Source organism: Dipteris shenzhenensis, chromosome 30, assembly GCF_047967505.1.
Source record: "Dipteris shenzhenensis isolate YYH24624 ecotype China chromosome 30, Dip_SZ_1.0, whole genome shotgun sequence".
Classification (NCBI taxonomy): Eukaryota; Viridiplantae; Streptophyta; class Polypodiopsida; order Gleicheniales; family Dipteridaceae; genus Dipteris; species Dipteris shenzhenensis.
Window position 1 is genome coordinate 1,103,573 of NC_141625.1, and position 13,374 is coordinate 1,116,946.

Here is a 13,374-nt window from a genome sequence, read left to right on the forward strand (position 1 = left end):
CGGAGGTGTTGCTTCTGTGACAGAAGCTTGCAAACCTGACCCGTAGTATTAAAGAGGGAGGCACCCATCTGAATGAAGCTGTCATCTATAATGCGCTGAGCCATATGAAGGGATCTTTTAGCCCATGCATACCTGTTCTGATAGGTCATTCGGTCAGCCATGTCGATGAGTTCGCCATATTCCTAAAAGGTTGCTTTCATCCCTTCCTCTTCTGGGTCCTCGAGAGCTACCACCGGACCTAGTGTGTCGATGTCTAGGTAGCAACTTGGAGCTCGGGATGCTTTCTTGTTGGAAGCGATCATCTCTTGCAAGGGAAGTGTGAAAATTTGGTCGAGGTCCTCCTCCTCCATGCAAACGAGAGACCGCTTCCGCTTTAATGCATACAGAAGCCGTTTGTGTTCCTGGCTCTATTCCTCTATCTGGGCCTCATGGGTGAATAGATCTCTTGAGGATAATGCGAAGTAGATATCCAACATATCATTCTGAGGCAGTGGAGGACAACCAACTTGAAAAGGTATCTTACCCCCAACAAAAATAACCTCGCCAGGTCGAGTTTCTAGTGGGTCCTATTCAGCAGCCTCCATACTCAGATCAGGGGTCAGTCGTCAAGACACCCGGGGTGGTGTCTTTGCGTCACCAGTGGCTCCCAAAGTAAGATTCAAGTTCAATAACCTGTGTTGCTCTGATGCCTCTCCACCATGAGATCCCAATGCAGAGGTCCCTGCTGCCATAACTGCTGTCGATGGACCCCCTTGAGCTGTGGGACCAATGCCCGTATCTGTGCATCCTACTGACCCTACCGACCTTGATGAGATCATCGGTGGTCATGACTGCGGGGGAGGTAAGTGGTAATGTCATGCCAGGGTGGGTGAGACCTGAGGAGGGCAGAGGAGTGACCAAGAGAACATCATCAGGGAAATCAAAATCTATCTCGAAGGGGATGGATGGAGAGGCAACTCCTGCATGAGCAACGGATGACAAAGTTCCAAAGGCTGGCCCAAGAGGGGATGGCTCAAAAACATGTGCTGCAGATGTGGGTGGAGCAAGAGTGGGTGTGGAGACGGGAGAGGAAGAGGGGACATAGACTGATGCAGCAGAGGCCGAGGATGCTGGGGCTGCACTAAGAGCCAATGGAGCTGATCTCAAGTGGGGAACCATAGGGGTGGATGGTGGATGGTTAGGAGAAGATGAGGTGGAGGAAAAAGTGCGGGTGTTGTAGCCCGCCACTGGTGCAAGAGGTCGGTGAGGTGAGGTCCACAAGTACATGTGTGTGTGCCTATGCGTGTGCGATTTCAAACAATGGCCCGGAATGTTGAATAGAAGAGGGATGCAAAATCATACTAAGCAATGGTGAAGAGAGCATTTAGAGCAGGTCGGATACCTTTCGTGATGTAGTAATGCTCGGGTGCTGAATAGAAGCAAGTCAAGAAGTAGTGAGTGATCACTGCTTCTCTACTTCCACCTTCCAAAACCTTTTTGCAATCATATCCCATCCTGTCGGGTTTGCACTGTGAAAGGAATGAAAGGAGATGTGGTGAATCGTTGGAAGGAGGCTGAATAGGGAGAGCAGGGAGCCCCATGTATTGTGAGACCAAATTGGGTGTGAGAAGCTGCCTGGAGCTAATGAACTCAAAATTGTTGGTGACGGAGTCATAAGATCTGATGAATTCTGTACACAGTTCCACATCCATGGGAGGGAAGATGACCTTGTCGAACTCAGTTAGATAGAGGGTCTGGATCTCTGAAGATGTCAATACCGAGGATAATTTGAGGTTTGGATCCAGAAGAGGTTTAAACATAATCCGAATGTGGGAGAGAGGAGGGGTGGTTATCGAAGTGCTCTGTATCTTTGTTCGCCCACCTGACCCTTCTGAATGTGGTCTCTGGGTAGAGGGGGTGTAATCTGAGCCCCCATGGTCGGAAGAAGAGGGACTGGAGCTCTAAGAGTGGGAAAGAACCTCCAGCTACTGTCTTGATTGCGGTGGCTCTCCATCCAAGATGATAGAGATGTCCGGGCCAAGATGGGGATGCAGGGTTGAATGCATCACTAATGAAGTAGGCACTGATGATGAAGTCGGCCCTACTGATGAGGTCAGCCCTGTTGATGAAGTCGGCCTGGTTGATGTAGTCGGCGCTGCTAATGAAGTCGGCCTTGCTGTAGAGGCTATAGGCATGGATGAGGTCATGTGCATTGCAAAGGCTGCCTAGGACGTCATGGCAGTATAGAAAGGGATGAAGAGCTTATCTCTGGGCAACCGTGGCTTATACTTGGGCTTCTTCTTGAGCATAAAGAAGGAACAAGATGTGAAGTATAAGCTGATGATGAAGTAGGAAGGTGAGCTGATGACGAAGCTTGAAAGGAAATCGGGAAAGGAAGGAGAGTTGATAACGAAGCAGGAAGGTGAGTAGATGACAAAGCAGGAAGGTGAGCTGATGACAAAGTTTGAAAGGAAATTAGGAAAGGAAGGAGAGTTGAGGACGAAGCAAGAAGGTGAGTGATGACGAAGCAGGAAGGTGAGCTGATGATGAGGCAAGAAGGGAAGCAGAAGTGAGCTGATGACGAAGCAGGAAGGGAAGGCAAGGAAGGAAGGGGAGCTGATGACGAAGCAGGAAGTGAGTTGATGACAGGAAGGTGAGCTGAAGCAGGAAGGTGAGCTGATGACGAGGCAAGAAAGGAAGGCAAGAAAGGAAGGGGAGCTGATGACAAAGCAAGAAGGTGAGCTGAAGTAGGAAGGGGACTTGATGATGGAGCAAGAAGGGGAGATGTTGACGAAGTAGGAAGGGGACTTGACGATGGAGCAAGAAGGGGAGATGTTGACGAAGCAGCAAGGAGACTTGACGAGGTGATAACGAGAGGGGAAGCTGATGTAGGTACAAGGAGACCTTGAATGTAGGAGAAGGGAGATGGAGTGGTGTAGGGTTGGCGCAAGCAGTGGAGATGCCCAAGGAGGAGGTGAGCAAAGATGGCACAGATATTAGAAGGAGCAAGAACCGGAACTTGAGATAGCCAAGATGGCTACCTGGAACAGGATTGGAGATGGCGCAAGAATTTCGTGGAGAAGGAACTGGAGATGTTGTAGGGATTGCAAGGAATTGCTCCCACAGGGATGGCCTGGGAGTAGAGATGGCCCAAGGCATAGTGAAAGGTGCAGGGAGAGAAGATATCGCAGGAAGAACTAGAAGTAGTGCAAGGAGGGAAGATAGCGTAGGAAAAACTGGACGCAGGTGTGGGGGTAGAGAAAGAAGATTGCGCAGGGTGGGGAGGTAGAGGAAGAAGATGGTGCAGAGTGTGGCGCAGTGAGGGGCTAGAAAGAGATGACACAATCCCAGATGGCACCACCTAGGAGCAATTGTTGGGAGCAGATGGCAGATGCAAAGGGAGTGTTTGCGCTAGGAGAAGATGACGAGTTGTGGAGAGTTCAACACAGCAAGCTGATGTAGAGTGTTCAACGCAGCAAGAAACGTAGACTTTATTTAGAGGGATGGCTAATAATAGCAGTTAAGCCACAAATAGCCTTTTGGAAGAAGAGCTGTAAGTTCTAGGTAGCTTTGGAAGGTGGAGGTGTCAGATGGATGCGAGATGGATGCCTAGAGTAGCTTTGGCCACCACAACCCAGAGCGTATTATCTTTCTAGCAGTGGCCTCTGGTGCCATATGACCTCCCCCCATTCCTGAGTGAGACATCTAAAGGATGGCTTGTGTTTCATGAGGGAGCACGCACCTCCTTAAAATGCGGTCCTTCCCCAGCTTGTATAGCTGACCCGCGATCAGTTTGAAAGGAGCAGCCTGAACAATCTGCCTCCGCTTTTGTGCTGGAGTTAACCCTTTGGGGAACTCACATGTAGACAACAAGTGTACAATATTTGCATACCATGGGTGAAAGCAGTCCACAGCAAACAGGCAGTCCTCTTTTGGTACTGTGACAACGACACAGAAGGGGCCCGCATCGGGAAGGTCATCATCAACTCCTATGGCTGCTTCACCTGAAGAGATCCTTGACAAGTGGTCTTCTGGTTGATGCAATCCGCCTACTCTCACTAGGATGTCAAAGTCAAACTCAAAGTATCATACTCTAAAGGTCCTCTGCCGAGTGAGCTGCTCCCCTCCCCGTGAGCTACTGCCCCCCCCCTCTCCCTCTCCCAGCCAGCCCCCTCTCCCTCTCCCTCACCCTTGCTGCCCCCCCTCTCCCTCCCCCTCGCTGCTCCTCCTCTCCCTCCCCTTTTGCCAGCTTCCTCTCCCTCCTCCCTCACCCTCCCTCTCCCCTTCCTCTTCCCCGCCCTCCCTCTCCCCCCCCCCCCCCCCCGCCAGCCCACCTGCCCCCCTCCTCCACCACAGCCCCCTCCCTCTTTCTCCCTCACCCGCTGTCCCCTCCTTCTCCCTCACCCGACAGCCCTCCCCGCCCTCCCTCTCCCCCACCCGCTGCCCCCTCCTTCACCCCCGCCCCCTCCCTCACCCCCGCCCCCTCCCTCCCTCTCCCTCTCCGCCCTCCCTCTCCCCCACCCGCCAGCCCCCCCGCCCCCTTCTCCACCCCCGCCCCTTGCCTTGCCCTCCCTCTCCCCCCCCTGCTGCCCCTTACCAGCTCTCCCCCCCTCCCCCCCCCCCCTCCTCCTCTCCTAACCCGCCCCCTCCTTTCCTCTCCCCTGCCCTCCCTTTCCCTCCCCACCAGCCCCCTCCCTCCCTCCTAACCCGCCCCCTCCCTCCCTCCTAACCCCCTCCTCTTTTCCTCTCGCCTGCCCTCCCTCTCCCTCCCCGCCAGCCCCCTCCCCCGCCCCCGTCCTTCCTAACTCAACTCCCCTTCACCTCCCCCCTCAACCTACCTTCGTCTACCCCTCTCCTTCCCCTCCCCTCTCTCCTACCCTCTCCTGTTCTTCTTCTTCCTGCGCTTGTGTTCCAGGGCGTCCTGGGCAGTACTTTCATAGACGGAGCTTTTACAGTGTTGGAATCGGCCTTTTCACATCGACTGGCGAATGGATCCCCATTTCGCTAATCTGCGTCCACTTCCACCGGCCACGAGAACCGTCATTTTTTCAAAAGACGAGTTGCAGTAGCTCAAGAAAGATGTGGAATTAGAGGGCTCCACATCACTTTTCGCACACATCTTTGGGTCACACCCTTCCAGATCACAGGATAGAGACTGGATGCTGGCGGCGTTACTAGGAGATCTCTCCCCACACCTCAGGGATATTCGACTTTTGGGACGTGGATTCTTCCAAGTGGTTTTTGACTCCCACGAGTCTATAGCCCTTGTTCTCAAAGCTAATCCCCTGTCTTTGGGTTCAAGGAGGATCTTTCTTTTACCCTACACCTCAGGATTCGATCCAGTTGAGGAGGACAGGCAGGTCACATCACTGTTCATTACATTTCTTGGTCTTCCTCAGGTCTACTATCGACTGCTTGCCACTATTGGAGCCACATCCATGCACGCATCGACAGATTTTATGTAGACAATTGGACACTTGATAGAGGAGGATCTGTATGCATTTCTACTAGGGTTTCCACGTCAGATCATTTTCCAGTGGTGTTGCAAATTCTTGAGCCTCATTGGAGAGGACGCTTTGCCAGTGTCAGGATTCCGGATGCTTTTTATGCAGAGGAGAGCCTCACAGAGGATATTTTACAGATTTGGGTCTCTCACATACAGGGTGGAGCTGTCCACCCATCTCAGGTAGCTGTAGCCTTATCCGAAATTAGTGACTATTATCATACAGTTGCTGATTCCAAGAGACATGAAATTGGTATACGCTAGTAGTTAGCGTCCCTTTAGAGGGAAGAGCAGAAAAGGCCCACAGATGCTTGGATTCTGGAGCGCCTTGCTGCAGCAAGGGCTCGTATGCAGACACTGCTGGATTAGAGAGTAGAATATGCCTTTCATGCACGAGAATCCTTTTGGATTTAGATGGGTGGCAGGGTCAACAAATACTTTTTCTCTACTCATGGGCCCAGACATAGTAGAGATAGTGTCTCATAGCTTGTTGACTCAGACGGGGTCTTACAATCAGATCCTGATGCTATCATGCGTGTAGCATCATATTTTTTTGATCCCTTCTTATTGCAGATCCGGGCACACAGGCCATAGATGATGCTAGAGAGGTTATTTGGAAGTGTATCCCTGTATTGATGAAGGATGAGATGTATGTTTCTCTGGATGCACCTTTCACCAATGCAAAATTCAAGACTGCATTACTTGCCCTTCACAAGGGCAAGTTCCCAGGTTCGGACGGACTTACACCTTCCTTTTTTATTACTTTTTGGGAGCAGATTGGTGATCAAATTACATCAGCCTTGCAGGGCGTGTGGGACTCTGGTGAGATGTTGGACTCACTTACAGATGGTCTCATTCAGCTCATCCCAAAGGGGGGTAATAGGAATCTAGTGTCTCAGTGGAGACCCAGCACTCCATTGGGCACTTTTTACAAGATTCTGGCGAAAGCCGTCAGTCTGCGGCGGCTACAGGTTTTTCTTCCAGATTTGATTAATGACACACAGACAGGGTTTGTGCATGGCACAAGTATTTTTGATAATATTTTCTCATTTTGGGAGGCCTCAGAATGGGCCATGCAGAGCCGCCAGAGATTGGCCATTCTACTCTTGGACTTTAAGAAAGATTACGACAGAGTAGATTGGGATTTTTTAGAGGGTACTCTATCTCGCTTTGGTTTTTCAGATGCATGGATTAGAGGAGTATTCTCTCTCTACAGATCAGCCCAAAGCCAGGTGCTCATTGGGGGGGTAAGAGGGGACAGGTTTCACATTTCCAGATCAGCCCATAAGGGATGTCCTCTTGCCCCTTTTCTTTTTCTATTTGTGGCAGAAGCTATGAGTATCTACCTTAGATCTCAAGCTGATATTTATGGTCCTCAGCTTCCTATCCGCTCGGAAGAAAAGCTCCTGGATAGTGAGTTGGTAGATGACACGGCTGTTTTTTTTTATGCCTGCCCCAGGATACTCACTTCCTTCCGGACAGCCTTGGATTTATTTTGCATGGCTGCAGGTGCACACATTAATTGGCATAAATCCAGTGGTTTTTGGATTTACGATGATGACACCCCAGATTAGGGTAATGATATTGGCTTCACTTGGGTACAGAGGGGCGTCTCCGTCAGATATTTGGGCTGCCAAGTTGGGGTGGGCATCTCTTCTTTACAACAGTTTGCTCCAGTGTTGGAGAGCATCAGAAGAAAGCTCCTTTTCTGGAGCTCAACCAAACTTGACTTGGCTTCCACGGTGGTGGTGGTTAACCAGGATCTTCTAGCCATAGCATGGTTTGTATTCTCTTGTTGGTTCCACTCATGAGGCTGTCCATAACTCAAAGCCACCACCAACTAGCTATGTACAAAGCTATGTACCTGCCCATCAGCATGCAACAAGTGAAAAACATTTTTTCATTTTTATCCACACAACGCCTTCATCTTCAAAACTAGATTTGGTGACACTCTTGACCACCTCCTGGTACCTTGAAGGCATAGATTCCTCACTTGGAGTTGAGGTAGTTTTAGAGCTATTGATAGGTCTTGATGGCTGTGAAGCCCTTCGGGTTCTTTCTGATCCAGTTACAGGAGAGGACAAGGGTGATGCATTCCTGTGCCCACTGTCCACCTTGGAGGAAGGAGGTGGAGATGCTCCTCTAGTGATTAAGCTAGTATTAGTTGGTGATGAGGCCTTCGATATTGATGTTGAGTCATCCCTACTACTGTCACCCTTCGTTTGTGACCTTGTCACAGCTCCCAACACTGCACCAATCAAATGGGGTTTGTCACCCTCCCTCGCCACTACCACATCAACCATGTTGACTTGCGATGTTAATTCCCTTATGCCATTGGGATAATCTTTGGTGTAGTGGTCATTTGTGTTGCACTGTGTACAAGACATCTTCGCGGCACAGACCCTCATCCTTGTGTACATCTCTGAGACACTTTTGCCAGGCTTCATGATATCAGTGGATAACTCTTGGACAATCATCTGTTCGGATTTTTCCAACTTGAAAGTGCGTAAGAATTCCTCCCTTTGATCTGTCCACATCTAGAAGTGGTCAGGGGAAAATTGATTGTACCATACATCGGTGGCATCCTCCAATGACGAGGGGAAGATGTGAAGGAGCGCATGCTCATTCTCCACACCTTTAGCTCTACATGCCGTGAGGAATTTCCTCACATGAGCTTCCGCATCCTCATGGAGGTGGCCTTTGAACTTTTGAGTCTTCACGTGGACCTTGTTGAGTAGCTCAAGAAGTCTAGCTCTATCTGCCGGACTGAGAACAGCCATCCCCACCTGAGAAGCTGAAGCAGATGCAAGAGTTGGAGGGAGTCCCGATCCAGCGGTAATGAGTGTGGGTGCTCTAGAGGAGGAGACCACACCGACAACACCTCCTGTGGAGGACCACAATGGGGAAGTCACTACTGATGTAGCCATAGAGGAAGTGTACATAGATGGTCTTGCATACGCGGAGGGTCTCGGTGTTGCAGAGGGAAAGGGTGAGAACATAGAAGATGTGGGGGTTAAAGAGGATGGGAGAGCATTTGGGAAAGAGAGGGATAGAGTTGAAGTCATGGATGAGTAGGCAGTAGGGAAGGAAGGGGGTGGTGGAAAAGGCAGTATCGATGTGGATGGAAAGGGAGATGAAACCATCATGGCAGGTAAAGGCATGGCCGGAGTAAAAGTACCCCCGAGTGGGATAGATGTGAAAGAAATATTAGCTAGGAGCCCGGAGCTATGCATAACAGATGAGGTAGCAGCTTGTCGAGATGAGGTAGGAGCAGATGGATTAGATGGAGTCACCACTCTGGCAGAAGAGGTTGTTGATGAAGACATCATTGCAAGAGGAGGAGACGGGCTGCCTTGACCTTGATGAGTCCCTGAGGAGCCCTCGTCCTTCATAACCTCTTCTTTCACCTGTTCTCCGCTTTGCACTTCTTCTCCGGAGTCCAGATCTGCCTGACCACCAGGGTTCCTGTTGATCCAATTCAATGAGAGTGTCGATGAAGTTACTTGCTCTGGCTACTGCTAATGGGCTCACTTTGTGCTCGAGTTAAGGACTTCGCAAACTTATGTCGCACGTAATGCTTCTTGTACCGTATTTGGTCTGCCAGAAGTCTTTTCTCCACTCTCCTCAAGTACCTCCTAGTTCTCTCACTAGCTCCTTCAAATGTTTCAGAATTACTCGGCATAAGACCTCTCTCTAGGACCCTCGATCACCACTTCACTTGTGCTACTCATCACCAACAGTGTCCCACCGTGATCGCCATAAACTGTCTGGGGGGGGGGGTTCCTAACACTTCCGGAAGTATTATCGGAGGCCTAGGGCCACTGGTGCAAGAAGCAAGTAAGACATGCCATAGGTGTCACTGATGGTATGTAGGCGAGTGCTAGTCGATGGTGTCAACTATGTGCAAGCAGTACAAGTGCTGAAGTGATGTGAGCAAGAAGAAGACCAAAGCAGAACAACATCATAAAAGCCAACCCTCGACATGAATGGAGAACTTCTTCAACCACATGACACAGGGTCCGTTGTACCAGGTGAAGGGAGAGGAGGGGAGGAGAACACAATGGGAAGAGATCTTAGAGAAGCGAGCAGAGATGGGAAGTAGCATACACGAGGCGAGCTCTTGACTCTAGTCTCTCACTCCTTCACTCACGCCTCTTGCCCCTGCTAGAATGTCCCCCCCTTTCCTCTGTTTCCCCCTCTTCACCTTCTCCTCATCTGCTCCCCCCGTTGGAAATCTCCTTTCCTTCTTCCTATTGGATGTCTTCTTGCATCCTTAGCCATTCCACTATTTGTGGGCCGCTTCGCCCTTGATGGCTTTTGCAACACTCCAGCCTGTTTTGAGTCAGTGAATCCCGTGCTGCATGTGTTCTCCTGTCTATTCCATGCGCTCTTGACCCTAGTTGGTTGCGAGGGTTGGTGCACCACTCTTAACTGTTGGACTGCTTCCCATGTGCACCAACGAGTACTGCCTGTACGCCTGTGCACTCTGCTGGACTGCTTCCCATGTGCACCAACAGGTGTACCCTGTGCACCATTGCGCCAGTACTTCCCTCTGATCAACTTTGACCATGGTGGGTCGAGGTTGAGGTTTGGTACTCTTAAGTCATGTATTGCTTCCGTCATATCTAAGTCATGTCCATGTCCTCTATAAGTCATGTACTGTCAAGTCATGCCCATGTCAAGTCATGTCCAAGTCATGTGATGTCATGTCCAAGTCATGTCATGTCATGTCCAAGTCACGTCCATGTCAAGTTATGTATTGTTTGACCAAGATGTGAACACATGTGAACACGATGCAACTAGATATGACCAAGGTCTAACAACTTGGCATGTTGCTGAGGTGACCATGATGTGACCCAAGTGTGACTCTTGGTGGGAGTCCCGGAGACTTCTTTTTTTCAAGAAAATTACTTCATAAAGTATGAATGAAAACCGCGAGAGCAAGCTCAAATGCAGGAGTACATCATGAAATGCATGAAAAAACAGCTCAAAGTAAGCTAATAAAGAACCAAGGCAGAGGCTGAAAATGCCATCTCAACCCTGATGGCAACTTAGAGAAGAAAGGAGATCCCCTCCAAACTCTGAAAAAAGAAACTCTCCTGGTAGTGGTCCTAGAGACTTGAGTACAACACTATGAAAAGTGCAAAGTATCTTAGCAACACCCTTCCAAACCATCCTCGCCTGAATGCACTCCCAAAGGTAGTGCACTCAACTGTTGAGTGGCATCGAGGACATGTAGGGTCAGCCTCGAACCTGTTGGATCTCCATAGGTTCATTGCAATCCCTCCATGAATAGTAAGCCAGATGAATAACGTGATTTTCCTATTCCTGAGGGATTTCCAAAGCCGCCTCCAAAAACAGACACTGAATTCATTTAGGACGGCATTGAATTTGTTTTGCATTGCGACAGGTGCACAAATAAATTGAAACAAATCCAATGGTTTTTGGATCAGTGATGAGCACACTCCAGTCTGGGGGATTGACATAGGATTCACTTGGATTTAGAGGGAAGTCTCCGTCACGTATCTGGGATGCTAGGCTGGGGTGGGCATCTCTCCAACACGAAGTTCACTCCTGTGTTGGAGAGTATCAAGATGAAACTCATCTTTTGGAGTTCAGCCAGACTTGATCTTGCATCCAGAGTTGTGGTTGTGAACCAGGTCTTATTGGCCACTGCCTGGTTTGTCTGCTCACGTTGGTGAAGATATAGAGGTTGTATTGCTCAGCTAATGATATCTATCAGGAACTTCCTATGGAGTGGTTTAGATGGCACCTCAGACCGACGCTCCCCGTCTACCCCCCCCTCGCGCGCTGCGCGGCCCTCCCCTCTACCTCCTTCAGCCGCTGTCGCGCGGCCATCCGCCCCCCTCTCCTCACCCTCCGCCCGTCGATCCTCTCCTCCCCCTTCGCCACACTCCGCTCACCCTGCCTCCTCGCTTCATTCCCCCTCTCTCCGCCCGTCGCTCCCCCCTCGCTCCGCTCCTCCTTCCCTGCTCCCCCTCTCCGCATTCAGCCCCCCCCACCCGCCCCACCCCCTCGCGTGGCACTACCAACCCCCTCGCCCCCTCCTACCCCTCCCCGCTACTGCGCCACGCTGCCCCCCCTTTTCCCTCCCCTCCTTACCTCTCCTTCCCACCCCCCTCGTGCGGCGCTGCCACACCCTCCCTTCCCCTTCCTCTCACCTTCCTGCGCTGCGCTGCCCCCCCCCCCCCTTCCCCTTCTCTTTCTTCTCCTCTTTCCTCTGCCAGCCCTTTCGTCACCACCCTCTCCCCCCCCATTTCCCCATACCTCTCCATCCCTCCTTCTTCCCTCCCCCACCTTAATCCCCCATCCCCGCCCCTTCCGTTTCCTTCCCCTTCGCCCGCCTCGGAGTGTTTGCAGTTAGTCAATGCGATATGGCGGCCACGTGCCCGGAACCGGTGGCCCAGACGGACCCCCCTCTCCATCAGCCTATCGCGTAACATTGACAGAGCACCAGATCTCCTTGGTGAAGCAGGCCGCCACGGACTTCTCCCAGACATCCGTTTATGGGAGAGTCATTGGCTACTCCCCTTCACGAGCAGACATCAGGGACTGACCCTCTACCTCGAGGACAGTCACATCGAGGAGGTTGCACTCATGGGACGTGGCATCTTCTGGCTTAAGCTCTCCTCAGCACAGGCTGTGAGCGACATGGTCAGGCGATCCCCTACTTCTGTGGGTGGGAAGATCATCCTCATGGTCCCATGGTATAGGGGTTTCAGTGTAGCGGACTTCGATGCCCGCTTTCACATTCCTCGCCATCCAGTTACCCTTATCTTCCCAAGTCTCGCAACCGAGCTTCGCCCGATCATCAAGGACCTGGGGGCGCACTTTGGCTGGCCTATGCACGACACCTACGATGATGCGGCGGCAGCCCAAGGGGTGCCACGTGTCAAAGTGGCAGTCCTCGATCCACATAGCATCCCCTCGGAGTTCGAGACAGAGATAGACACAGGTGTGGTGATGCAGCGCATTCTGATCATTGGTCGCCCAAACCAGTGTCTGAGATGCCAGTCTGAGATGCCATGGCTTCGGGCACCAGGCGCGCTCATGTCCTCGCTTCACGGGTACAGAACCTCAGAAGACCTCCGTTCAGGCAACTCAGGATCCTCCGCACCAGTCAACGACATCCCCTCCCGAAGGGGAAGGCTGGACGGAGGTCAAATGAAAACGGAAGGGAAACAAAGCAGGCCCCAAAAAACCTACCCATCTACAGCAAGAGCCCCCTCCGATGGTCCCTACTCATCAGCAGCCCAGTAAGGGGAAGGAGAAGGGAAAGGAGAAGGTTAGTCAGCCTCCCCCTCATCCTTCACCCCGCCCTCCTCCCCCTCCCCCCTCCTCCTCGATTCTCCGACCCCCACCCCCTCCAGGATCCCCCTCCGCACCGTTGGTTTCCGCTCCACTCTCCTCCTCGAGCATGATCCAGAGGGAATCCCCCCCTCCACCTGCGCCACCTGCAGCCCTGAAGCCAGCACAAACCGCACCCGCGCCTATCCCTCCGGGCCCGGCGGAGGGGAGAGGCCCTTCCCCGCAGGTGGCCAGCACCCCTCTCTCTGGTTCAGACTCCTCATCTTCGTCCCCATGCCCAAGGGCTGCTCCTAGAGCTCTTCCATTGGAGTTTTATTGAGCAGTTCCTTGGGATTATTTGGATGCAGCGGGTATTGGCTCCTTCCCCGCATGCCTAGACATCAGCATCTTCTTCCTCCGCAAGGGGGCAGAGGGTAAGGTGTCCGTCCTTGCCCCACATGATGGTCCTAGCTATTCCTTCACTATCTCCAGTGAAGGGAATGAGCAATGGATGAATGAAAATGTTTGGGAGACGATACGAGATCAGTCCCAGGAGCAGGTGCAGGACTGGATTGGTAGCAGAG